This window comes from Neofelis nebulosa, chromosome 6 (genome assembly GCF_028018385.1).
Source record: "Neofelis nebulosa isolate mNeoNeb1 chromosome 6, mNeoNeb1.pri, whole genome shotgun sequence".
Lineage (NCBI taxonomy): Eukaryota > Metazoa > Chordata > Mammalia > Carnivora > Felidae > Neofelis > Neofelis nebulosa.
In genome coordinates this window covers 26806598-26833225 of record NC_080787.1, presented here as the reverse complement: position 1 = coordinate 26833225, position 26628 = coordinate 26806598, and the positions used below count along the sequence as shown (strand labels likewise).

The following is a 26628-nucleotide window of genomic DNA, read 5'->3' as shown; positions in this document are numbered from 1 at the left end:
GTCATTCTGTACCTCCCCATAAAGAAAGATAAGTTATTTAAAACCAAAGGAAAGCCATGTGGTTTTTATGATGAAGAAACTAGTTCACTGCATAGAAACTTGGGTGATTTATAAGTCTTTAAACCCCAGTGGAGGAAAAGTTATTACTTAATAATATCATAGACATTCACTTTTATTTAAAGAATCCTGGTAGAAGACAAACTGGAAACTCCATGTGCTATTTTTTTCTTCTACCAGAGGGTTTACTCAAATTATATTCCTGTCATTGGCATTTTGGAGCTTGAGGACAATAGCACTGTTACAACATGAATTTTTAGAGCCAATTTTGACCACAGTGAAGTGACTTTAAAGGCTGAAGGTCAAGAGTATGATTGATTGGGTGATTACAGTTCCTTTTAAAACAAATTAGAGGTGGCAGGTTTGCCATGGGCGAAAAGTACTGCAAGGAAATGAATCTCATCAGCATTTAAAACTTCTTAGATCATCAAAAAAGAGTTTAACGTTTAAAATATAGATACACACACACACACACACACACACACACACACACACACACACAAGGGAATGACTTGCATTAGTAAGTCTAGCCTGATTTTTCTGTTAAATAATATATAGGCACAAGTTGGGTATGTTTTTTATTTTTAATTTAGGGACTGGTACCCTAAATGTTGAATGCATTTATCAGTTCAATTTATTTACCTTCTCTGTCTTTATATTTGGGGTCTTCTCAGTGATTGGATTTGTGGTTAGTCATTTGTGTTTGGGATTCCTGGTTTAGAAGGAGGCAGGGGTACAAGAAGGAATAAGGACTAGCGTTAGGAAACACTTCCTTCCCCAAAGAAGGGACAAAGCATGGAGAAGGATATGTGGGGGTGTCTCTCATCATGGAGCAAGATGAGATGGTGGTTTTGGAGAACCAATATTTTTCAGGAAACCAATATGTGTTAGACACCAAGCTATGCACTTTCACATGTGCTACATTCTTACAATTATCTTGGCAAGGTAGATATTGAAATTATTTGTAGTTTCAAAGGAAAAAATAAAAGGAGGTGAGAAGATGCCAGAAAAGAACTTTTAAAAGTAACAAGAAGTAGTGATGATGATGATGATGATGATGACAGTGATTGTTACAGATGAATATTGCTTCAGTGTAGCCAATTGTGGTGCTTTTATTCTGATATTTTAGAGAGAGAATGTAGAGTCTTTGGCAGAGTGAAAAAGGTTAATGTTGGTTATTAAGCTGGTTATATGAGGGCTAGTTGAACTCTCTACTTTTGTATACTTGGAAGTTTTCATACTGATAGTTTTTTTTAAATGATCGAGCAAAGAAGTAAAATAGTCTTGGTTTTGACAGAAAGTGGGAGAACATTTATGAATAGCAGGGAGACTTTCCTTCTTTTTTCTATCAGACATAAGTGACAGCATTAGCCTTTGAACCCATTTTTTGAGGCAGAATTACTGACAATCCATTTAGGAAATGAAGACACTAAAATCAGGGTTGTTTTTGTTTGTTTTGTTTTATTTAAATGTGGTCATCTCAGCTTTATGTGTGAAGACTGTGAAGTTAGGTGGTTTCTTCATCTTTATCTGATTGTGTGAAAGTTTTGTCCCAGGGAAGCAGCATTTCTATTACAAGGAAGGCCTGGACTGGAACTATCTCATTGCAGAAGGTATACAGCTCCAAGGGGGGAGGGGATCAGCATGTAATCAGTGACCATCTATTTCTGTAGTACACAGTAGTGGGGACTGGAAGGAGCAACAAAAGCAGGAAAATAAGATAGTAGCTAATATTTATGGAGGGTTTACTCTGTGCTGGGCACTCTCTATACACTTTACTTATATTTAATCTTTACAATGTCTCTAGAAAGTAGGGACTATTTATTCTTTCTTATTTACGTTTATTTTTTTATTGTGGCAAAATGTACAAGCCATAAAAATGACTGTCTTAACTATTCTTAAGTGTACAGCTAAGTGGCATTAAGTACATTCACATTGTTGTGTAAACCATCACCCCATCCCTCTCAGAACTTTTTTGTCTTCCTCAGACTGAAACTCTGTACCCATTAAATACTAACTCCTAATTCCTACCTCTGGACCCTCCCCACCCTGCCTCCCCTTCCCTCTTCTGCCAAGCCCCTGGCTACCACCAGTCTACTTTCTGTCTCTATCAATTTGACTATTCTAGAGACCTCACATAAGTGGAATCATACAATATGTGTCAATTTGTGACTGGCATATTTCAGCATAACATCCTCAGGGTTCATCCATGTTATAGTCTGTGTCAGTTTCCTTCTTTGTTAAGGCTGAGCTGTATTCCATTGTACGCATGTGCCACATTTTGTGCAATTATATGTCCATGTCCTCTTGGGTTGCTTCTACCTTTTGGCCCATGTGAATATGCTGCTATGAACATGGGTGTAGAAGTATGTTTGAAATCTTGCTTTCAGTTCTTTTGGGCATATAGCCAGAGGTAGAATTGCTGGCTCATATGGTAATTCTATGTTTAATATTTTTAGGGACCGCCATATTACTTTCTACAGTGGCCTCACCAGTTTGCATTTCCGTCAGTGGTGTGCCAGGCTTCCTATTTCTCCAGATCACAGGTAGGTATTAGTATTACAGAGGAGGAAGAGAAGTGCAAAGGTTGAATGGGCTCACACAGCTAACATGTGCAGATCTGAATTGAACCCTGTAGTCCAACTCAGAACCTTTGTTATCCAGGTAAGATGGGGCCCAGAGAGGCTCAGAGACATGATTAAGGGCACTATGCCTAATAGAGTATCCCAGCCTGGATTCAGACCCAGGCAGTTAAGCACTCTTAGATTTAGTGGTTGGTTTTTCTTTTCTTTTTCCTTGTTTTGTTAAAAACGGTCTTTAAAAAAATTTCACATTTTGTAGAACGATACTAATTTTTGAATATCTCGAAATAGTTTTTTTCTGCCATTCTAAATTTATACTTTAAACTGTTATTTAAAATACCATCTTAAGAGATGTATGTGGTATGTTCTGTTTTCTTTTTATATGGATTTCTTGGGCAATATTTTGCCTTTAAATGTTTTGAATAAATATGAAATGATTTTGGTGGAATTTTTTATACATCTTCACTCTGCCTCCTCCTGCCAGAAAGTTTGCCTTCAAATAAAACCAAGCAAAATTATCTCAAGCCAGATTTAAATTGGGGGAAACGTCGAGGGTATGACAGTGAAATTTCCAGCTTTCTCACCAGAGGAGCTAGGAAGTGTACTTATTTTTTTAATCCCTGTGTGTGTTTTGCTAAGAGGTGTGCATTCTCCCTCAGAGGGTAGTCATCTAAGGGGGTGTTGTGGCATTCTGAAAATAGTGCCCTTCCTTGGTAATGCTGGCTCAGGGTGGGCTATCTCCAGAACCTCTCCTGCCACTGCCAGGGAGGCCTCCTGTGAAAATAACAGATCTAGGGGCCTCTTTGACCCTGTTCATCTAGGCAGGCCATCTGGGTGGGTGACTTCTGTGCTTCATTTTAAGACTGGGTGGCTGGGTGTGTATGGCCTTAAGTGCCCTCCCAGGTTTGGGGGTAATGGATTGTATAGTATAGCATTATACCGGGTGTTGGCTTTAGATAGAGACTCCTGGTCCCCCTGTATGAAGGGTCCACCATCGGCGAAGATGAACATTCTGATCTGGAAGGTATCTTTAGAATAGTCACTAATTCAGTGGTTCCTAACCTTGGTTGTACATTGCACTCCACCTGGGGAGCTTGAAAAAATGATGATGCCTTAAAAAAAAAAAAAAAAGGAAAAAAAAAGAAGAAAAAATGAGGCCTGAGGCCCACCTTCAGAGATTCTGATCTAACTCGTCTGGTGGGTGCCCTGGCCAGTGGGATTTGTAAAAACGCTTTACGGATAATTCTAATGTATGGTTAAAGTATAGGATTGTTGTTCTGATTTCTCTTGAGTACCTGTTTCTTTGGGGTCTAATTAAGATTTCTACCACCACAGAAGATACAGAAGGTCTTTTCTCTGGTTGTCCTTATTAGCAAGGTTTGCTGGAATATATTTCTTATAGACAAAGGGACTCTCTTCTGTTTTGTTTATCTGTGGTTGAAATTTATTTTCATATCCTTATGGAGTATGTATGTCTTCATATTCACACAATGTTGTGCTGGTCGCTGTGGAGGACAGATCTTATTCTGCAGCGGCTTGAGTTTAGGAATAGAGAGGAAAGACAACAATTTGTTTTCCAAGATTTCAACGCAAGCTCCAGGTCACTGAGTTCTAATGGCAGTTTCATTTTGTAAACTGAAGACTGTTGTGACATCGGAGCTGACGTTTCTGCAGTTCTGGAAGTCTTCTCATTTAGACCCTTAGTACCTGTAGTGCCTGCCGGCCTGTGCATTTAGACACTCAGCAGTATCATTACTTTAGGAAATCTGGCTGTATCTGAGTAAACTGCACAGTCTGAGGGCGTCTGGTTTAGAGGAATGCTTTGTCTGAGCCTCTCCTGGGCTGTTTTGAGTTTATTTAAAAAGGCAGTGAAGGATCTGGCACCCTCCTCCCTGTGTTGTACTGTGGCTTTAGGATTATTTGGTTGAAACTTCATCAAAGTCCAGAGATGAGATTTGGGGTTTGGGGAAACAAGTATTCTCCTTGCTTTGATTTTGTTTTAAAAATGAGTATTTAGATGTAAAATTTTCTAACTTCGTCATTGTTTGTATTCTGTGTGTTTATGAGAGCTCTGTCAGCGGTTGAAGCAGAAAGGATATATGACCTGTGGTGCTTTTCCTGCTGTGTATCAGAGACCTCACTTAAGGGTAGAAAATGTTTGTGTTACTCCAGTAGTGGAGGACAAGGACTTCCTGACCCACTCCGAAACCTTGCAGATACGGGCAGAGCAGAGAAATCTGTACATGTATATGTGTATGCACTTAGGAGTATATGTAGTATAAGCATACATGATGTTATGTTTATTTGTATTCATACATAGCTGCTAATTCAGAGTGATGCAGGAAATTCTCGTAGGGACATCTGTCATTCATCCTCCTTGGTTTTTTCAAAGAGAGGCACATTTGGGTTTGATCTAGCATTCACATTTAGGTAATTTCATAATGGTTGTGGGGGCTGGACTGGGGAGGTGGCTGTCTTCTCCCATTTGTGTGGATTTCTCCTCTTAAGTTCATTACCTTGGTGACAGGTTTGTGTGGAGGGGTGGAGTGAAGGCCTGGTGGGTGAGGGGGACTCATTGTTCAGATCAAAGGCAAGGGCGTCTGTTCATTTCTGATGTCTTAGAAAATGAAGGCTGTGCTCCCCTGCAAGGACCTGAAGGGGATCTTGGATCAGTTGGAATGATTTTTTTCTGCTCTGTACTCTCATTTGATTCTCCATCACCTTCCCTCTAATTATTCCCTGGTTGTTGACCTCCAGGGGCTAATTAGTTACACATGTCACTAAGAAAAGGTCAAGGGTTGTAACAATGGGGCACTTAATTTTCTGTCACCTTAACTTAGTTTTTAACGTGCCAGATGTTTGAAATGAAAAGGCAGCAAATTCTCTTTAACAACATGTGGAGAAGGATGTTCTTCCGCCCCCTTCTCCTAGTCCCAGTGTCCCCTCAGGGGCTTTCAAAGCCAGGACCATTTCTAAGGGGAACAGTTCAGAAATGGTTCCCTTCCCTCAATGATAGTTTGTGGCATCTTCATATAGGAAGTGTAGAATCAGATTTTATATTACGGTAGGATGGGAGGGGCCACAAATATAACAGTAAAACCATGGTGTTTTTTTGTAAAACTAACAATCTTCAATCTTCTTGAAAATGGGGATTATTAAACAAAAGTAAAGCTAGTGTCGGATGCTTACAGTGAGCCATCACTTCCTCTATGTCAGTCAGTCTCTGTTAAAAAACCAAGATGATTAAGACATGGTCCCTCCCCTCTAAGAACTTAGTGAGAAGCTCCTTGTGCCATTTATCTTCTTAGCTGTACACTCTTCCATCGTTACCAATCATGCCCATCTCCCTCCTTGTCCACTTATAAATGCCAAGATGACAGTTTTGTCACATCTTGGTGCCCTTTCTTTTTGGAATGCAGGGCGCTCTTTTCATTGTGGCACCTGCTACTCCCATGTGTGGTCCTAACATAGTGGTTTCAGGTACCTCTCGCCACCTAGATCTGTGTTATCACAAGAACCCAAGGTGACTTGGGCATACAAAATGGTTCTGCTTCAGTTGGGCTAAATGGGTCCTGAGAATCTGCGTTTCTAAGGAATGCCCACGTGATGCCAATGCTTGTCTGTGCACCACACTGGGGATAGCAAGCCTTTACCCTAGAAAGCCTACTTAATCTCCACCAGTGCCAGAGAGAAGCAAAGATGTTTGACTTGTCTGCTAATATGGGATAGCATACATAGCTAACCAAATACCTCTACCTAAATACTCTCATGGGGAGTCAAAGTTAAAAAATGTACCTGTTTACTAGGTGCTAGATAGAGCTCTCAGAATTTTATTAATATACTTGATACAACAGTTTTATATCTATTTTATAGATGGGAAAATTGAGGCGCAGAGGGATTAAGTAGCTTGACCAAAGTCACATTAACTAACAGGTGAAGGAACAGGGCTTTGAGTGCAGGCAGTATGACCTCACCATCCCAGCTTTGAAAGGATTGCTGTGTGCTTCCTCTTTGTCTAAGGTGTTATATCTGTGGGAAAGTGGAGTCAGATCATGGCTCAGAAATGAGTGTCTCGGTTTGGATAGTAGGGTTCCAGAGGGCAACCTGTTTCCAGGTGTGTGGTTGATATAAGGTATAACCAATAGAGAGTGGGCCATGCTATTCATGTTTAATGGGCAGGAGTAGTGGAGGAAGGGAGACAGGCCAGATGCTGGTAGTTGAGGAACAAGAGGGCATGTGTAGCAAACTTTTATTTTAGCCTTACGATGCATCTGTTACTATGGTTTACATTCGTTATTTCTTTTGAAACTTATAATGATCTTATGGTACAGGTACAGATTTTAAAGATAAAGGAACTGAGGTTTGGACAGATTAAGTAATTTTCCCAAGGTCTACAGAGAGGAAGGTAATATAATTTTAAATTTGAAGTCAGTTGCTCTGTGGCCTTCCAGGGCAGGGCCTGAGAGTAGAAATTAAAATATAGAGGGGAGGTTAGAACTTGGTTGTTGACACTGCATTGTAAATGAGGTGCTTGGCCAACAGATAAGTGCAAGAACACAAGAGCTGCAAAGCAGAGAATCTATAAGACTCACTCAGTGTTGGCCCTTTAAAACTGGCCTGGAGTCCCCCAAGATCTCCCAGTGTAGGGCTGGTCCCCAGGCTGGACACAAGGCTGAAGCTGCATGTAGGGTTGGATGGCTCCAAGTTTAAATCCATTTCCATCTGGTTAGGATTAAATACTCCTCCTGACTTCCTGCTTCCTTCATCCCTGAGTCAGCCCAGGAGAGGCCAGTCCTGCTCTTACTTTGACTCCTGTCCCTGGGACACACACCCTCTGCTGCCACACTCTGCTTCCCTACAAGTGACAGATGTTTCTGCTTTCTTCCCCCCATCTTTCTGATTATTACATTTCTTGCCACAGACATTCCTCATTGCTCCAAATGTGAAAATCCGAGCTTATTTCCTTTAAATGAATTATTGTACAGCCTCATATGACCCCATATAAATCTCTTTAACAGAGAACTAAGCTGACAGCATGTGTGGTGTGCTTGGGGAATTCTCTGCCTCAGGATGCTCATAATGGAGGGAGTGGAATGGGGTTAGCTGGTGGGCACTGCTCATTTTTTTGGTAATTGTTGATAATATGGGACACCTCCAGAAGGTTCTCCATGAAGCTGCTCTGTGCATATGAATTCCAGCCCCTCATGCAGTGTGAAATGCCTCTGGTCCCCTTCCTCTCTGGGTAAGAGAGCAGGCTTTACTCTCTGATGTGGCCCCTTTCCTCTTTATTCTTAAGATTAAAAGCCTGCCTTCCATTTTTTTCAAAAGGATTCTCTCTCTCTCTTTTGTAAATGTTTATTTTGAGAGATGACAGGGATAGAGAAAATCCCAAGCAGACTCCATGCTATCAGTGTAGAGCCCAATGTGAGGCTCGATCTCACGAATCATGAGATGATGACTGAGCTGAAATCGAGTCGGTCACTTAAGGGCACCTGAGGGGCACGTGGGTGACTCAGTTGGTTAAGTGTCCGACTCTTGATTTTGGCTCAGGTCAAAATGATCTCTCTCTCCCTCTCTGTCCCTCCTCTGCCTGCCTGTCTGTCTCTCAAAATAAATAACATTAAAAAAAGAGTCTGTTGCTTAACTGACTGAGCCACCCAAGCACCCCTAAAAGAATACTATATGACAAAAAGATAAGAAATAAAAAGGGAAAAAAGCACCTCCATTTACCATCCTAAAACAGTGATTATCAGTTTTTAAACTTTTCTGCAATGATTTTTACATATTTGTGCCTGTTGTTTTCTGTCTGCATTCCCCTTTATTGCTACATAATCTACATCATTACCATTTTTTTTAAAATTTTTTTTTTAAAGTTTTTATTTATTTTTGAGACAGAGAGAGATAGAGCATGAACGGGGAGGGGCAGAGAGAAAGGGAGACACAGAATCGGAAGCAGGCTCCAGGCTCTGAGCCGTCAGTCAGCACAGAGCCCGACGCGGGGCTCGAACCCACAGACCGCGAGATCGTGACCTGAGCTGAAGTTGGACGCTTAACCGACTGAGCCACCCAGGCGCCCCAACATCATTACCATTTTAATGGTTGCATAATATTCTGTTGTGGTACTGTACCATTAATTATTTAGCTCTGTTGTTGACAAGTACATTGCTCCCACCTTTTCACAATTATTAATAACACCATAAGGTATATCTTTGTGCGTGTAAGTATTTCCATATTTTGAATTAGATTCTTATGAGAGAGTCCCAGGTGTGGCATTACTAGGTCAAAGAGTATGAAGAATTTTATGGCTTCTAAAACATATTGCCAGATTGCTTTCCAGAGGAGTGGAACCAATTTACAATGCCATCACAAAGTCATTTGTTTCCCAGATGGCTAGCCAGGGTTAGGGATGTGGCCTCTCAGAGTAGGAGAGGAGAAGGGTGTGTGTGTGTGTGTGGGTGTGTGTGCGCGTGTGCACACAGAACTCATGGATTCCTGTGTGTGTTGATTTAAGGCTCAATGACATTATGCATTATTCTTGTTAATAGGAATATATTAGGTGTCTAATGCCAGTGTAGTAATTGTCCAGTTCAGTGTTTAGTATTGCAGTGTGTTAGACAAGGAATAAAGCAACTTATGTGTATTCCCTGTTTCTCTGGAATTTTGAAAATTTTTAAAAATTGGCAAAGGTTAGTTAACAACCTTTAGCCACTGTGATGAGGTTCTTAGTGGCCCTCTCCTTTCTGAGAATACCTAATGATTTGGAAGTGAAGGTGGAATTTGAAGGAGTTCTAGGACAGGTAGGGGAGGTATCTGGGCATATGCTCAGGAGCAGGCCTACCTGGGCAGCAAAACTTCCCTCACCTGATAACTACAGTCTTTCAGTTGCTAATGGAATGCTTGTGTTGAGGATTTTGAGGTCATACCTAGGCCTCAGCTGGAAAGGTACTTTGCTTCATTAGTAATTTGTTCTAGATCTGTGCTATTACAGTTTCCTCTAATTCTTTGTTTCCCATTGGACTGTAAACATTAAATGCCTTAAAGAGGGACTGTACCTTTTAAAATCGTTACTTTTTATACCTGTCCCCTGGATTGTCTAGCATATTATTTTGTATGTTATGTATGTAGTGGTGGCTTTGTGTCATCTGAATGAATGAATGGGGGAGATGAAGGCTGCATCCTCATGGTCCCAGGAGTTCTACCAAAGCCTTGCAGTGACCTGACAGGATTGCACTGGTCCTGGGTTCTCATGTAAAACCTGCAGCAGATCTCCCAGGGGTAAAGGAGGAGGACGCTTTGGTGGAGAAATTACCTGACAAAGGTAATGCTGGAAAAGACCTCTCACTTGTGTGTTTTACTTCCCACATCATCTCACAGGATCTCCTTGTTCAACAGATGAAGAAACCCAGCCTGGTAAGGCCAAGTGTCTTCCTCAAGATCATACAGATAGTGGATGACACTGGGAACTCAGACCTGGTCCTTTGGTTCCTGCTCTGGTGTCCCTTCCACTACATGGTGTTGACAGAACTTAGGGCACTTGTTTTGCTACTCCTATCCCCCCATACCCTCACCAGATCTATGTTTGGAGTTTACTTTGCCATATGCCCACATTTCCCCTCTCTTGTAGCTGCACAGATGTGTTGAAGAGATTGTGACCTTGATGCAATAGTCAGATAGGGTCCAGAGCCATAGAGGTCAAGGGATAGCGCGGGATCCAAATTCAGTTTCATACAAAATTACAGCTTTGCGTTATCTCTGGATTTGAATATAAACTTTTTATTTCAGAGGAAGAATGCTCAGTGTTAGTTGTGGTACATGATTTGAGTGTGTATTTGCTGCAATTGTGACCCTAATAAAACTCTGATTATGATTCATACGTGCGGAGTAGAGATTTAAGGTTGTCAAGGGAGCATTAACTTTGAGTTTCTTGATTTCTCTTGTGTGACTGAAATCTAAACCTCAGTGTTGCATCGTCTGTGTGGTGTTTTTTCTTCCTTCCTGTTTGTAACCTCTCATCCTGAATGTGACAAGCACATTTGTTTGCACAGTTGAAGTTCTAAAGCTAAAGGCTTTAATAGTGAGGGAAGTGCCCGTGGTGAATGCCAAATGGCACCACTGAGGAGACAAAGCAGGAGGGAGAATGAACAGTCTCCGGGTCCTTCTAACAGCCATGTGATGTCTGCCCTGGGATTTGAATGATTTGTGGATGACTACAGCCTGCTCAGTCTGCAATGGCTTGAGGCCTCTCGAAATTGATGTTAACCACATAAGCTGTCAGTAGTTATAGCTACTGGGTAATCGGGTTTGAAATTTATGAGTATTTACATTTCAGAGGGCTTTTACTGTGTTTCTATAACTTTGGGGTAGAAATGTTTGTCCTTGGTATGACTGAATAGCTTATTTTATGCATGATGCTACTGTTTAAAACTGTCTCAGAGTGTAAACCACTTTTTTCCTGGGAGAGCACAAAGATAATCTTGTTAATCCTATTTGTCGACTAGTGGACAGGATGGTTTCTAGCTCCATACTGCCTTCTGTGCAATAACCAGTAATATGGTTATACAGTGAAAGAAGCTAGAAGATTCTTAACACTGTGGATAAACATTTTGTTACAACTTGCTGAGGTAGGCACTTTTTTACTTTGTTTGGTCTCAAAGGGACTAATTTTTTTTTGTTTGTTTGTGATAGGAACTATAAGCTTGTTCTCAAAAATTTAGAAAATGAGGAAAAACTGAAAGAAAAGAGAAAAATAACCCAAGTTCCTTCTAGTTGAATGCAAGCCACTTATGTTTCAAAATTGTCTGCTATTCCTTTCCTATATGTAATTTTTATGTGCTTGTAATCAGTCTATTTATGCAAGTGTTTTTTCTTTCTACTTAATGCATGTTTTTCCTTGTTATATAATTTCCTTTACAGATGCCTGAATTTTTCATCAGGAAGCAGTTATTAAAATATTTGCTTATTCTGGCAGTGTCTGGACCACAGGCTCAGCCCTTTTTCCTCAGTGGGGTTTTGCACTGCCCCTCAGTCATGGAGACAGACCTGGGTGCAATGTCTGTTCAGTCAGTAGTGATGGGCTCCCTCTTTCTTCTGAGAGAAATTGATTGGCACAGCTCCAGTATTTTCCCAATTACAAATTATCCTCTAGTGAGCTTTTTATGCATGAAGCTTGGTATGTATTTAAGATTAGTTCTTTAGGGTGTTTTCTCAGAGTTGAATTGCTGGTCAAAAAAGATAAAACATTTTGATGTTACAGACACACACACACACAAAACATATACACAGGGTTTTATGTTGTATAATATTGTATATATTGTTTTCCATAAGTTGATACTATGAATGCCAAACATTGGAAACTAACCACACACTGCACATTAATGTTGGTTATTATTGCTGTTTAAGCTTTGTTAACTTGATAAGCAAAATAATAGCATTGAGTTTTTAATTTTTTGCTTGGTTGCCAGTGAGTTTGAACATTCTGGCATATATTTGTTAATTATTTGATTTCCTGTTTTATGAATTACCTCAGCTCAGCTTACAGTTGTGGGTGGTGGTTAGGAAAGGGTGGTGCCTGTGGGAATCTTAAAGGGCGGGTGGTTAGAACACAGAGCTGCCCTGCACACTTGGTTTTGGGAGGACAGGATCCCACATTGTACTTTATCTTCTGCCTTACCTACACCCTACTCACATTGCTTCAAGATATGAGAATCTTTTAAGACTGAAGTAAAGGAAGGGGTGCCTGGCTGGCTCATTCAGTAGAGTGTGCGACTCTTGGTCTTAGGGTTTTGGGTTCAAGCCCCACACGGGGTATAGAGATTACTTAAAAATAAATCTTTAAAAAAAAAGTCTAAAAGGGAGAGTGTGAAGTTTTTATTTTTATCAAAAAAATGGGGCATGGATGTGAGAATTTTTTTACTTTTTAAATGTAGCCTGCTATAAAATTATTCTTCTTCCATTAATTCTTTTCTCAGTTTATTGAGTATCTACTGGGCCAGGTATTCCTAGTTGAGGGAGCATGCCATATAATGTCCTCAAGGCAGAAAGACAGTGGTAAATCCTGGGAAGGCAGACAGAGCCCGGCACCCAGATGGTAACAAAACAGATAATGAGTGAGGTCACAGAAGCGGGAAGGAGCCCAGTGATGTGGAGATTTGTAGGTCCTGGAGAATGCTGAGGGTGAGCACTGAAGGATTTGAGCTGCACGGCTGTGGTTCTGTGTTACTTTCTAGAAGGATCACTGTAGAAATGGATTGGAGGTAGGCAAGAGAGGAAGCGGTGAGTCTCATTGGATGCCTACCAGTGTAGTCTAGGCATGAGATACTGGTGGCTTACATGCCCCTGCTTCTTAAACCATCTGTGGCAAAAGATCATAATTTTTTATTTCTATTCTGTTGTTGATTTTTGTAAATTTTGAGAAACGTGAATTATTGGAAGAATGTGGCAGCCTAATTGTTCCAAAAGGATTTTTGTACCTACTGTTTTGTCCTTACCTACCATAGGTTGGCACTAGGCACCTGCAGACCCCCCTTTGTGTAGCCCCCATTGTGACTACTGTTCTAACATGCAGTACTACATCAGGCACTTTGTATTCATGGGGCAGTGGTGCACTGTTAACATTCTGTGCCTGTCACTGTGCTGTGTACAGGATAAACAGACATGAAGTCAGCGGGGTCTCTGCCTTCTCTGATTCTGTAGTCTAGCTGAATTAGGGAAGAAGTAGATGAACCTGGGGTAGATGCATTAGGACTTACTGGTGGATTAGACATGGAAGATTTAAGGAGAAGTAGGAATCCCGGCTGACTGGCAGGAGCAAGGGTTATCTTTAAGACCTGGAGTGCGTGAGATTCATTTTAGCCTTGAGCTTTTCTGTTTAAAGAGAGGACATACTCATTTCTTAACAGCAAAATGATTTACATCTGATGCAGATTTGAAATGATTTCCAGGGAAGAAATCTAGATGGCTGGGGGATAGGGGTGGGAGGGAGCTTTACCTTTTAATTTATATCCCTTTGTATCTTTTTAATTTTGTAGTGTTTCTGTATATTACCTATCCAACAAAGTATGTTTAAAACTAGGTTTTTTACAACAGCTGTGGATAAACTTGGAATAAGAAATGTGGAAGAGTTATATGATGAAAACTTTAAAATCAAAGGGCTATGATAGGAGGGTTGAAAAAATGGAAAAAGGAAGAGTTTAGAAAGGAAGGCTCAATATTGAAAGGGGTCAGTTCTCTAGAAATTTGTAAAATTGGTGCTTTCCCAATTCAAAAGAGTTTTGTTGTTTATGGAGGGAGTTGGCAAATGATACAGAATTCATCTGCAAAAATAAAAATGGGAGAAAAACCTGGGAAATTCTGGAAAATGAAGAAGGAGCAGCACCTGGACTTACTGTATGTTAAGATACATTATGAAGCTATCATTACTTAAACGCTGGAACTGGGTAACTTCAACTTCTTGCTACAAAAGAAGAAATAGGCAGACAGATCAACAGAACAAAATAGTATCCAGAAGTAAACCTGAAATGGACCTGAAATTGGATTATGATAATGATGGTTTTCAAACCACTGTAGAAAATAGATTTTCCAATAATTTAAATGTTCGGGGAAACAAGATTAAACAAAATGCATTTTTTTCTCTTTCATTCTTTACACCGAGGTGAATTCCATATAGATCAAAGATTAAAGCATGAAAATACAAAGAAGTAAAACTGTAAGAAAACATGGATGGGCTTATTTATAATTTTGGAATGGTGAAGACCTTTCTCTAAGCCGTATATTTGTAACACACGTGGCTAAGAAAGAGTTGCCAATAACTATCTTAATTTTAAAACAATTAATTTTAAAAGAATTCATAATGAAAAATGAAATAATGAAAAACTATTAATCCAATAGTGTGTGTGTGTGTGTGTGTGTGTGTGTGTGTGTGTGTGTGAGAGAGAGAGAGAATTGGTAGTTTAAGAAAAAATATACAATATACAAAATATACAGGTATGTCAATGAGGTATTATTTTTGACCAGTTAGGCAAAAAAAATTAAAAAAATAAAAAAAATTATAAAATTCTAAGCGCTCATGAGAATTTCGGCAAACAGAAACTCTCACCACAAAAACATAAGATCTACAGACAGCATCAAAGTAGATTGCATATGCTTTTTTCCCTAGGAATCCCACCTTTAAAAAATCACCTTCCTTCTGTACTTACACAGTGATGTGCTAAGTTATGTGGGCAAGGATGCTTATTCCAGCATCATTTGCTGTAGCAAAAACCTGGGAGACCAGAGCATCTCAGTGTGGCACTGGTTAAATAAATCCTGGCACCCCCAAATGGTAGTATGATCTGTAGCTGTCCAAAGAGTGAGGAGTATGTATAATGTGCTGACTGAGGAAAAAATGCCAGTGCATGTTCTTAAATGAAAAGCAAGATGTGGCCTATGACCCTGCTTATAGAAATACTCGAAGAGAATGTTTTATAGATAGATTAAATAAATCTATTTAAATAGGTTTAAATCTATTTAAATAGATTAAATAAATCTATTAAATTTAATAGATTAAATAAATCTTTCCAAAATAGGAAACATTAACTGTTGTAAGAAAGGTGACAAAGTAACTGAGGTAGAGATTGAGGGGGGGGTACTGTTGGAATTTTGTGTGTGTGTGTGTGTGTGTGTGTGTGTGTGTGTGTGTGTGTGTGCTTATAGTCTGTTCAATTATTTTTAACTCAACAGGGGTTATCTGAGTATGAGTTTATAGAGTTTTCTTTCTCTGTATTAGAACATTTATATATCTATACTCCTTAACAAATGTTACGTAGAAAAAATTCTGTAAAACTTTCTTGTAGATTGTGGTATGAGACTCAGATCAACTTAATTTGTTCATCCTGTCCTCTTTAGATATATGAAGCCCTGTTAAGATTGAGACCTTTTCAGTTTTTGATCTTGGTGGTTTATCTAACTAAGAAGAGGGCCATCAACCTGTTTTTAAGCTTAAACATGGTGGGGGGGGGGTTGGTGAGAACGTGAAGGTTTTTATTTTTTAATTAAAAAAAAATTTTTTTTGATGTTTTATTTTTGAGACAGAGAGAGAGCATGAGCAGGGGAGGGGCAGAGAGAGAGGGAGACACAGAATCTGAAGCAGGCTCCAGGCTCTGAGCTGTCAGCACAGAGCCCAACGTGGGGCTTGAACCACGAACTGTGAGATCATGACCTGAGCCGAAGTTGGATGCTTAACTGACTGAGCCACCCAGGTGCCCCGAGAACCTGAAGGTTTGTAAGTGATGGAACTAGAGGCTCATGATTGGATCTCGCTGTCAGAATGAGAGACAAAAAGCCACTCACAGACTGCCTTCTTGCATAACTGTAATGCATTTCTGATCCATAGTGGTATAACATCTCCATTGTGGCCCCGTGTGAATTTACCCACTGTAGATTTCTTTGGGGTAAAAGTTAGTTTAAATAATTTTCCATGCATCATAGGATCTTCTGAATGTTAATGGGTTTTATGCAATAAACATATTCATCCACAAACCAAATTTAGGTACATAAAGCTCTTTGACTTCTAATGAGCTTTTTAGATGTGTGCAATGTCTGAAACTGGTAGATAATTTAGAAAAAAGCACATGATTTGGGACCACCTTCTGGAAGCAATTCAGATTATGAATGAAGCTGCAATCCTTGTGAATGTGCTTTTAATTCAAAAGTGATGCAGTTTCATTCATGGCATTCATTTATCCCCAGAAATTAAAGTATAAAAATTTCAATAAGAATTTCTTTTGGGTTTTGCTTGCTATTAATCTATAAGTCTCATAACTTACATTTGTATAGTATTTTCTTGTGTTCCAGAAGACTTTTTATTTTTTTTTACATTCTCACTTATTCTTCCTAACAGCCCTGGGAATGGTCTTTATTATTTGAGGACTTATTGTTTGACATTGGAGGGCAATATCACCAGCCTGGAAAAGACGTTAACAATGGTACAGAATATTATAGTAAGACAGGAGAAAGAACTGGGAATATCAAAACTTAAAGATTTGGTTCATTTCTGTAGCTGCTGGGAATGTCCTCATTGAAGAGGGTTTTGAAAAGTAGGATAATTTCCAGGATGTGCTAGAAATTATGAGGCACTTTATTCCTGCCTCCTATTCCGGCTGTTCTTTCTTAAAGAGCCATCTCTCAAAATTTCAAGACCCCAGTGGCAAGTATTGATTTATCATTTTTAAGGGATCCAACCTGGACTTGAATAAACAATGGAGTGCCTAGTATGTGCCAGTGCTGGATGTGCTGGAGACAGCTGTTCAACGGTGAGGGCGCAGTCCCTTTCCTTAGGAGCTTCCATCTGATGCTTCCTTTTGGGGATGTGTGGTCACCAAGGAGGATTTGCCCCTGGCTTCCAGAGAACTTGGTGTTCAATGGGGTTGCTGTCTGATCAATAGGAAGACCCAACACTGTGTATTCATTGGTATAATAGGGGAAGCACAAGTTGCCAGAGAACCTATAGGCATGGCCTTTAACTGAGATTTGAGAAGAGAGGGAGAGAGACAGAGACACAGAGAGAGATTTTGCGTGTGTGTGTGTGTGTGTGTGTGTGTGTGTACACGTGTGTATATTTGGAAGGTGGTAGGAGTGCAGAGCAAGCTTACCAACAAAATACAACCAATACCCTAAAAACAAATCTCAGTGTTATTTAAACAGATAATGGTTAACTAGAGAATCATCTGAATCCCACGTTTGGGGATTCTTGTCTGTGAGGGATATGCCAGACAAATCCCAGGCTAGAACATGCCACAAAATCCTTACCTAGGTCCCAGGTTGTGCACACCCAGACACCCAGAGAGACTGTTGTCAGCTAGTTCTGGTTATGCAGTCACTTATACTTTACTGCTAGTTTTATACTTTCCTTTTTTTTTTTTTTTTTTTTTTTTTTTTTTTAAGCAAAGTATAAAAATTTATTGGATAAAAGCCGAGTGGTTTAGGGCCATACTTTATCGTCTTAGCTGATTCCCAACTGCATTTACCACTTACACATCACAACTTTCACAGCACAGATCTGTATGTATAGCTGTTTAATATGTGCTTTCCTTGTCAGTGACTTGATTGGGTATTTCCAGAAGGTAATTCATTCTTTCCTTTTGTAAATTTTAATTCCAGTGTAGTTAAGATGCCAAATGTTATATTAGTTTTAGGTGTATATAGTGATTCAACAATTCTATACATTACTCAGTGCTCATCATGATAGTGTACTCTTAATCCCCTTCACCAATTCCCTCTCTCCTGTACCTCCACACCTGGTAGCCATCAGTTTGTTCTCTGCAGGTAAGAGTCTGTTTCTTGTTGTTTTCTTTTTTCCCTTGTTCATTTATTTTGTTTCTTTATTTTACATATGAGTGAAATCATATAGTATTTGTTTTTTTCTGACTGACTTATTTCACTTGGCAGTGTACTCTAGCTCCATCCATTGGATTCAGTGGTTGTTGGAGATGGTAAGATTTCATTCTTTTTTATGGCTGAATAATATTCCTATGTGTGTGTGTACCATATACCACATCTTTATCCATTCATCTGTTGATGGATACTTGGGATGCACCTATAATTTGGCTATTGTAAATAATGCTGTAGTAAACATAGGGGTGCATGTATCCCTTTGAATTGTGTTTTTGTATGTTTTGGGTAAATATCCAGTAGTGCGATTCCCAGATCATATGGCATTTCTATTTTTAATTATTTGAGGAACCTCCGTACTATTTACCACAACGGCTGCACCAGTTTGCATTTTCACCAACAGTGCATGAGGGTTCCTTTTTCTCCACATCCTTGCCAATACTTGCTGTTTCTTGTGTTTTTTATTTATTTTAGCCATTCTGATGGGTGTGAGGTGATATCTCATGGTAGTTTTGCTTGCATTTTCCTGATGATGAGTGACATGCAGCGTCTTTTCATGGGTCTGTTGGCCATCTGTATGTCGTCTTTGGAGAAATGTCTGTTCGTGTTTTCTATCCTTTTTTAATTGGATTAATTTTTGGGTATTGAGTTTTATTAGTTCTTTGTATTTTTCCGATACTGACCCTTTATTGGATATGTCATTTGCAAATATCTTCTCCTATTCAGTAGGTTGCCTTTTAGTTTTGTTGATTGTTTCCCCAGAAAGTAATTTCTGATAGAGAATTCTTTAAGGACTCTGCTAAAATGTACTGGGAGCTCTTTTAGGACATTGATTTGTACAAGTCTTAACTGAGGGAAGAGTGTTCACAGGGAATAGCCTCAGCAAAGCCTTGGATTATTGAAAAACAGAAAATGGGTCAGGTAGGCTAGTTTGTGGCTTGGAGTCAGAGAGTTGTAGGAGGTGAATCTCTAGAGGGAAGCATTGTTTCCCAAAGCTTTGTTGACTTTGGAGTCACTTGGAAATGAAAAAATACTGATACTTGGCTCCTGCCTGCAGGCATTGTGACTTAGTTGGGATGGGGTATGCCAAAACATTGGAAGTTGCAAAGCTTCCCAGATTTCTATGTGTAGCAAAATTTGGGAACATCCAAGCCAATTTATGGAGGTCTGTATAATTATGCTGAGGCATAAAGATTTTATCCACAGAGACATTTTTTGGTATGGAAGAGCCACTAAATGATTTTTCTAGTAGAATGACTTAAACAATTTTTTTTTAATGTTTATTTATTTTTGAGAGAGAGAGTGTGAGTGGGGGAGGAGCAGAGAGAGAGGGAGACACAGAATCTGAAGCAGGCTCCAGGCTCTGAGCTGTCAGCACAGAGCCCTACGTGGGGCTCGAACTCATGAGCCATGAGATCATGACCTGAGCTGAAGTTGGTTGCTTAACCAACTGAGCTATCCAGGTGCATCACCAGTAGAGTGACTTGATCAGACCTGTAGTTTGGAAGATATTGCTGGTTGTTTGGGGGAAAATAGATTGAGAAAGCTGAGACTGGACTAAGGGAATGTAGTCAAGGGTCCCTTAGATAAAGGTGGCCTGATGGAGGCAATGACAGTAGGGATGGAAAGAGGAAGATGGATCCCTGAGATATTGAAGAGATGGATTCAGTAGAACTTGTGGTGGGCGGGATGGGGTGTGTGGGGCAGAGCGGAGTTACCACTTGATTGAGGCCAGTGGGAGCAGGGAAAGCAGGGATGATGTGGGGGAAGGGGTAGGTCGTTTCTGTGTTTCGGCAGGGATCACCAGCACTGCTGGATTCTCCTTCCAAGGAATAGCTGAGGAAGTCTCTTGGGTCTCTACTAAGCACTGACGTTATGTGGTGAACTTCCTCTAGTCTGATTTCTCCTCAGAGCTTATATCTTGTCTGCTGTTTGAATGGATGTTTTTTCTCTAATGATTAATGATCTTGACTATCTTCTATGCATTAAGCCATGGAGTAAGGGGATTCTCCCCATATTTGTGATCCATGGAAGGCCTGTTGGCCCTGTGGGTCAGTGGCATCTAAAAAGCTTACATTTCAGTTTGGGAAATATAAGTTTCATTACTCTTTCATATAATTGAATTGAGAATTTATGTTACTTTTATCTGAAAAGATTCTTGAGAATTTTTGAGGCAACTTTTATATAGCAATCTGGATTTCTTTGAGAAAGAAATACAATCTGTGTAACAAAAGTTCAGTTGTGCTCTATTTCAGGAAAATCTAATATACAAAAATCTGAAATGATAAAGCTGGCAAATTGTGGGTGGAGATAATTGGTGGTTGATGATCTTGCTGATGGATTCTTGGTTTTGAAGAGGTTTAGGAATCTTTCATAACATAAGGTTTCTACGTTCATTTAAATTATTTGGATTTTAGGAATAATCTTTTGGGATAAGGAATAGTCTGCCTGAATATTAGATAATCAACTAATATTGTTATGAGAATCTTGGACAAACGTTAATAAGGGTTAAGACCTCCATGTAATGATGGACAATGTCAGACAAGGTGAGTATTCCTTTATATGTATGTGTTATCTGACCTTTCCCCATTATCATAGCTTCGTGGATAGTTGTCTCATCTCTTTACATGTTTGTGACACCTGCAGAACCCCATAGTAAAATCAAACACTGTGTGACATTTTGGTCTGTTGATGTGAATGTGATTCTAAAGTCATAAATTACATGTAATGAATTTCACTGTAGATTTACTGAGGTAAATAAGTTTTGAAGCCAGAAATTACAGTTAGAAGGGAAATTCATTTAATGGTAAGACGAAGGAGCTAAGATAAGTTATGAAAATATAATCTGGAAAAAAAAACATTCCACAGTTTGAGAAATAGTAAGTTCTTAAGTATTTGCGGTGAAGTAATAGCTCTCCCCATCTTCCAAAGAAAGAATGGTATACTAGCAACAAAACATGTATTTCCCAAAGTATCAAGATACACCATTGGCAGCATATTATTTTGAAAAGAATGTTTTGTTTCTAAAGAGTAAGATGATTTTTGGAGAAAGGGGGAATAGAGGGCACCCAAACACCTAACACACTTATGATGGGCTGGTTATACATGCATGTTCAGAGGTAAATGACCATGATAAACAACCATATAGGAACCTGCTTCATATGAAATGAAATCATTTGCCTCCTGCTGCCTTGCATGGCATCAACAAATGAGTTGTGCCTTAGAAATAAAGCAGCATATACTGCTGGTGCTCAGTCTGTCATCTGCAAGGGCTTCATTATGGAGAGGCATGCTGGTGGCTATCCAGATGCTTAACTGGCAGCCTTCACTGACTAATGGAGCCATATTTGTGTTGGCTAACATCTGGTTTTAGAAGTTATTTATAAAGAAAAGATCGTTGTAATCCAAACAGAGAGATTTTTGTCAGATGTACTGCGCAAGATACATCTAGGTTGAGTGGCACTGTAGGAAGGATTAGCTGCTTTTCTAAACACTCATATGTGCTGAGTGTTTTTTCTGTATGCAAGTAGTATTTCCATATAGCATGTTATAAACAAAATACTTGAAATAAACAGATTTTTTTGGTTTTGAGCATTGTAAATAGGACTATAATATTACCAAAATGACACATTACTAAACCAAACAGTTTCATGGGACATGTGAAGACCTTACAAGTCCACTGTCCTGTCCTCATAGTGAGAAAATAAGATCAACAAACTGAAAATCAACAATTCTTCTCAGATCCATGAGAGAATCGAGGTCACAGAGTAAATTGCTGGCCCAAGAAATGGAAAGAGGAGTGCATAGCAAGAATCACGGTTTACCAGAAGTAGAAGTCCAAGAGTAGAGCCCTCCCATGCCCAGCCCTTGCTCCCCTCCCCCCCCCCACCCTTCCCCCACCAGCACTGTTAGGAACAGTTAAACTGTAACAGGTGAATTTCTAGAGGCTTGTGGGTGAGAGTTAAAAACTACCGGGGCCCTGTATTGGGGAGAAGGGCTCTGTGCTTTCATGAATTTTACTTCCAGAAGCCCCACCAGAGTCTCAGAAAAGCCCTCTCCTGTTTCTGGCAGTAGGAGGGGAAGATAATTTTGAAATATATCCAGAGCATTCTGTTCTCCTTAACAAAAGCCTGCCATAAAAGATACTATTTTACTAAAGCCTAACAGACCTGGGTTTTACGTAACAGAACCTAACTGACTTGGGGAATGGGAAATACCCAATTCCAGCCCATTCTAGACTTTTGGTTTCATCTTAGGGGGAAGAAGAAAGCTGAGTAACACTTGTGAAAGTCACAGTCCAGGGGCACAGGCTCCCTAAAAGACTGAGACCTAATTATAGCACTATGTACCTTACTACCATATCAGTCATGGTCCTGGATAATAACATGGGATTATCAACAGCAAGGCTCCAACCCTTGTAAGAGAAAGCCTAAGGCATCAGGAAAGACAAAAACAGCGACACTAGAGGAATTTTTAGCCTCTTGCCACCTAAAACCAACAGTAAATGCAGCTTACCTCCTAGCCAGATACACATACAACCTCACACTAAAGGCCTTAGTTCCTTTTACACAATGCATCATATCTGGCTTTCAACAAAAGATTACAAGGCACACTAAAAGGCAAAACACAGTTTGAAGAGCCAAATGAAGCGTTAGAAGAACCATAGTCAGATACAGAAGAGATTATTGAATGATCAGACTGAGCATTTAAAATATGTATAATTAATATGCTAAGGGTTCTAATGGAAAAAGTGGGCAAAATTCAAGAACAGATAGATATAAGCAGAGAGGTGGAAACTCTGGAAAGAATCAGAATTAATGCTAGAAATGAAACACTGTAAGAGAAATGAAGAATGCCTTTTGGGTCCCCAGTAGACTAGACTGGGGCCAAGGAAACAGTCAATGAGTTTGCAGATTCTTCAAGAGAAACTTGCCCAACTGAAAAGCAAAGGGAAAAAAAGAAAAAAAAAATTACCAGAACAGAATGTTTAAGAACTATAGGACAATTAAAAACTATAAAATATGTATATTGGGAATACCAAAAGAATAAAGAGGAAAAGAAGAAATATTTGAAGTAATAATGGCTGAGACATTTCCCCAAATTGATGACAGTCATCAAACCACAAATCTAGGAAGCACAGAGAACGCTATGCAGGCAAATTTCAAAAAATGTGTGCTTAGACATAGCATATTAAAACTGCAGAAAAAGACAAAAGAGAAAATCTTGAGTAAATCCAGAAGAGATAAATACCTTACCTGTATAAGGCTCAAGGGTAAGAATTACACTAGATTTCTATTCAGAAACCACATAAGCAAATCCGAAAAAACAGTTAACCTTGAAGTCTGTACAGGCGTATCTTGTTTTACTGTCCTTTGCTTTACTGAATTTTGCACATTCTGTGTTTTTTGCAAATTGAAGGTTTGTGGCAGTCCTGCATCAAGTATGTTGGTGCCATTTTTCCAACAACAATTTCTCACTTCATGTTTCTGTGTCATATTTTGATAACCCTCACAATATTTCAAACTTTTCCATGATTATTATATTTGGTATGGTGCTCTGTGACCAGTGATCTTTAATGTTCCTCCTGTAATTGTTTTGAGGTGCCACAAGTGTGCCAGGATAAGATGGTGAACTGAATTAATAAATATTGTCTGTATTCTGACTGCTCCACTGACCAGCTGTTCCCCCATTTCTTGGGCCTCCCTATTTCCTGAGACATAGGAATATTGAAATTAAGCCAGTTACCCTATCATGGCTTCTAACTGTTCAAGTGAAAGGAAGAGTTGTACGTCTCTCACTTTAAATTGAAAGCTAGAAATGATGAAGCTTAGTGAGGAAGGCATGTCAAATGCCGAGACAGGCCAGAAGGTAGGCCACTTGCACCAAAAAGCTAGCCAAGTTGTGAATGCAAAGGAAAAGTTCTTGAAGAAAATTAAAACTGCTGCTCCAGGGATCACACGAATGATGAGAAAGCAAAGTAGCTTGTTTACTGATATGTCGAAAGTTTTAGCGGCTTGGATAGAAGATCAAACCAGCTAAAACATTCCCTTAGACCAAATGCTAATCCAGACCAACGCCCTAACTCTCTTCAATTCTGTGAAGGGGAGAGAGACGTGGAAGCTGCTAAAGAAAAGTTTGAAGCTAGAAGGGGTTCACGAAGTTTAAGGGAAGAATCCATATTTGTAATATCAAAGTACAAGGTAAAGCAGCAGGGCTAATGTAGAAACTGTAGCTGGTTATCTAGAAGATATAGCTAGCTAAGATAATTTATGAAGGTGGCTTCATTAAACAGCAGGTGTTAAACGTAGACCAAACAGCCTTCTATTGGAAGATGTCATCTAGGACTTTCATAGTAGGAGAGAAGTCAGTGCCTGACCTCATAGCTTCAAAGGACAGACTGACTCTCCTGTCAGGGTATAAAGCAGCTGGTGACTTCAAGTTGAAGTCAGTGCTCATTCACCATTCCAAAATCCTAGGGCCCATAAGAATTATGTTAAACTATTCTGCCTGTGCCCTGTAAATGGAACAACAAAGCCTGGATGGTAGCACATCTGTTTACAACATGATTTAACTGAATATTTTAAGCACACTGTTGAGACCTACTGCTCAGAAAAAAGAAAAACAAAGATTCCCCTTAAAATATTCCTGCTTGTTGACAGTGCACCTGGTCAGCCAAGACATCAGTTGGAGATGTACAACATGATGTTGTTTTCATGCCTGCTGACACAGCATCCATTCTCCAGCCCGTGGATCAAGGAGTAACTTCAACTTTCAAGTTTTATTATTTAACAAATACATATTGTAAGGCTAGAACTGCCATAAAGAGTGATTCCTCTGATAGTTCTAAGCAAAGTCAATTGAAAACCTTCAGGAACAGATTCACCATTTTCCATGCCATTAAGAAAATTGGTGACTGATGGGAAGAGGTCAAGATACCAACATGAATAGGAGTTTGGAAGAAGTTGATTCTCATCCTTGTGGATGACTTTGAGGGGTTCAGGACTTTATTGGGGCAAGTGACTACAGTTGGGGTGGAAACAGCCAGAGAACTAGAATTAGAAGTGGAGCCTGAGGATGTGACTGCACTGCTGCCATCTTGTGATCAAAGTTGAACGGATGAGGAGCTGCTTGTTACAGAGGAGCAAAGAAAGTGGGCTCCCGGTGACGATGCCGTGAAGGCTGTTGGAATGCAACAGAAGATTTAGAATATTACATAACTTAGTTGATAAATGCAGTGCCAGGGTTTGAAAGGATGGTCTCCAATTTGAAAGAAATTCTATTGTGGGTAAAATGCTACCAAACAGCGTTACAAGCCACAGAGAAATTGTTCCTGAGGGGAGGACTCAGTAGGTGTGGCTGACTTCATTGTTGTATTATTTAAGAAATTGCCGTAGGGGCGCTTCGGTGGCTCAGTAGGTTGAGTGTCAGACTTCGTCCTAGGTCATGATCTCATGGTTCATGGGTTCAAGCCCCACGTCGGGAACTGTGCTGACAGTTCAGAGCCTGGAGCCTGCTTCAGATTCTGTGTCTCCTTCTCTCTCTCTCTCTGCCCCTCCCCCGCTCATGCTCTTGCTCTGTCTCTGCCTCTCTCTCAAAAATAAAAATTAAAAATAAAAAAAAGAATTGTCGTAGCCACCCCATCCTTCAGCAACCACCACCCTGATCAGTCAGCAGCCAGCAACATGGAGAAAAGATCCTCCACCAGTAAAGAGATTACAACTTGATGAAAGGTCAGATGATGGTCAATGCTTTTTAGTAATAACGTGTTTTTTAAATAGTTATGCACATTGTTTTTCAGGCATGATGCTATTGCATACCTAATAGGTGCCAGTAAATATAGCTTTTATATGCACTAGGAAAAATTAATTTGACTCATTTTATTATGATATTCACTTCATTGTGATGGTCTGGAACTGAACTCACAATATCTTTGAAATAATGCTATAATCTAGTAAAATTATCCTGCAGAAGTGACGGAGAAAAAGAGTTTCTCAAAAATTGAAGGAACTTTTCACTAGTAAATCTGTCTGGCAGGAAGTGTTAAAAAAAGTTCTTCAGAGAGAAGGGAAATGATACAGGTCAGAAACTTGGATCTACATAAAGAAAGGAGTGTCAGAGAAGGAATAAGTCTAGGGGCTTCTTGCTTCCCTCTCCTGAGGCACTGGTGCCATGCCTGGCACCCAGTATCCATGCCCACACCCATGCTGAATAATACAGACATGGAATTTTATGACTTTTTAGTTTTAAAAAGGGTGAATTTCTCAACTTGCAGCTTCAGTCTCTACGCTTAAAAATTACTGAAATGGACATAGCAGGATCTCTGGCTCATGGAAGAGTAGAACCTCCAAAGACTCTGGGCAAAAGTGCAAAGAACAAATAAATACCAAATAAATACCAAAACAAATAAATACCAAAAGTCTTGTTCCCTTCAGCTCTGTGTATGTTAACCATGCACCTTATTGTCTCTTATGTAACAGAAATTTTTGTTATATAGTATCACTCTGCCAGTGGTATCATTTTGAGGTGAATCTCTCAGACCTTAAAGAAAAAGGAATTGAATATACTAAGTGTAGACATACGAGCTCTTTAAAAGACAAATGTTATTGTAGCTTTCCAAACTAGA

The 26628-nt window shown here is 39.6% G+C and overlaps 1 protein-coding gene across 19 annotated transcripts in view; it reads left to right on the top strand.

Annotated features, from left to right (window-relative positions):
* The window catches only part of FARS2 (phenylalanyl-tRNA synthetase 2, mitochondrial), a 632301-nt gene that overhangs the window by 49220 nt on the left and 556453 nt on the right, over positions 1–26628 (top strand). For 17 of the 19 annotated variants that reach the window (XR_009262822.1, XM_058733127.1, XM_058733132.1 and 14 more), the window contains exon 2: positions 2517–2603. The exons of the other annotated variants lie outside the window; for them this stretch is intronic. The gene's annotated coding sequence lies outside the window, so the exon portion shown is untranslated. The remainder of the gene's footprint in view (positions 1–2516; positions 2604–26628) is intronic. 19 annotated transcript variants of the gene reach the window in all.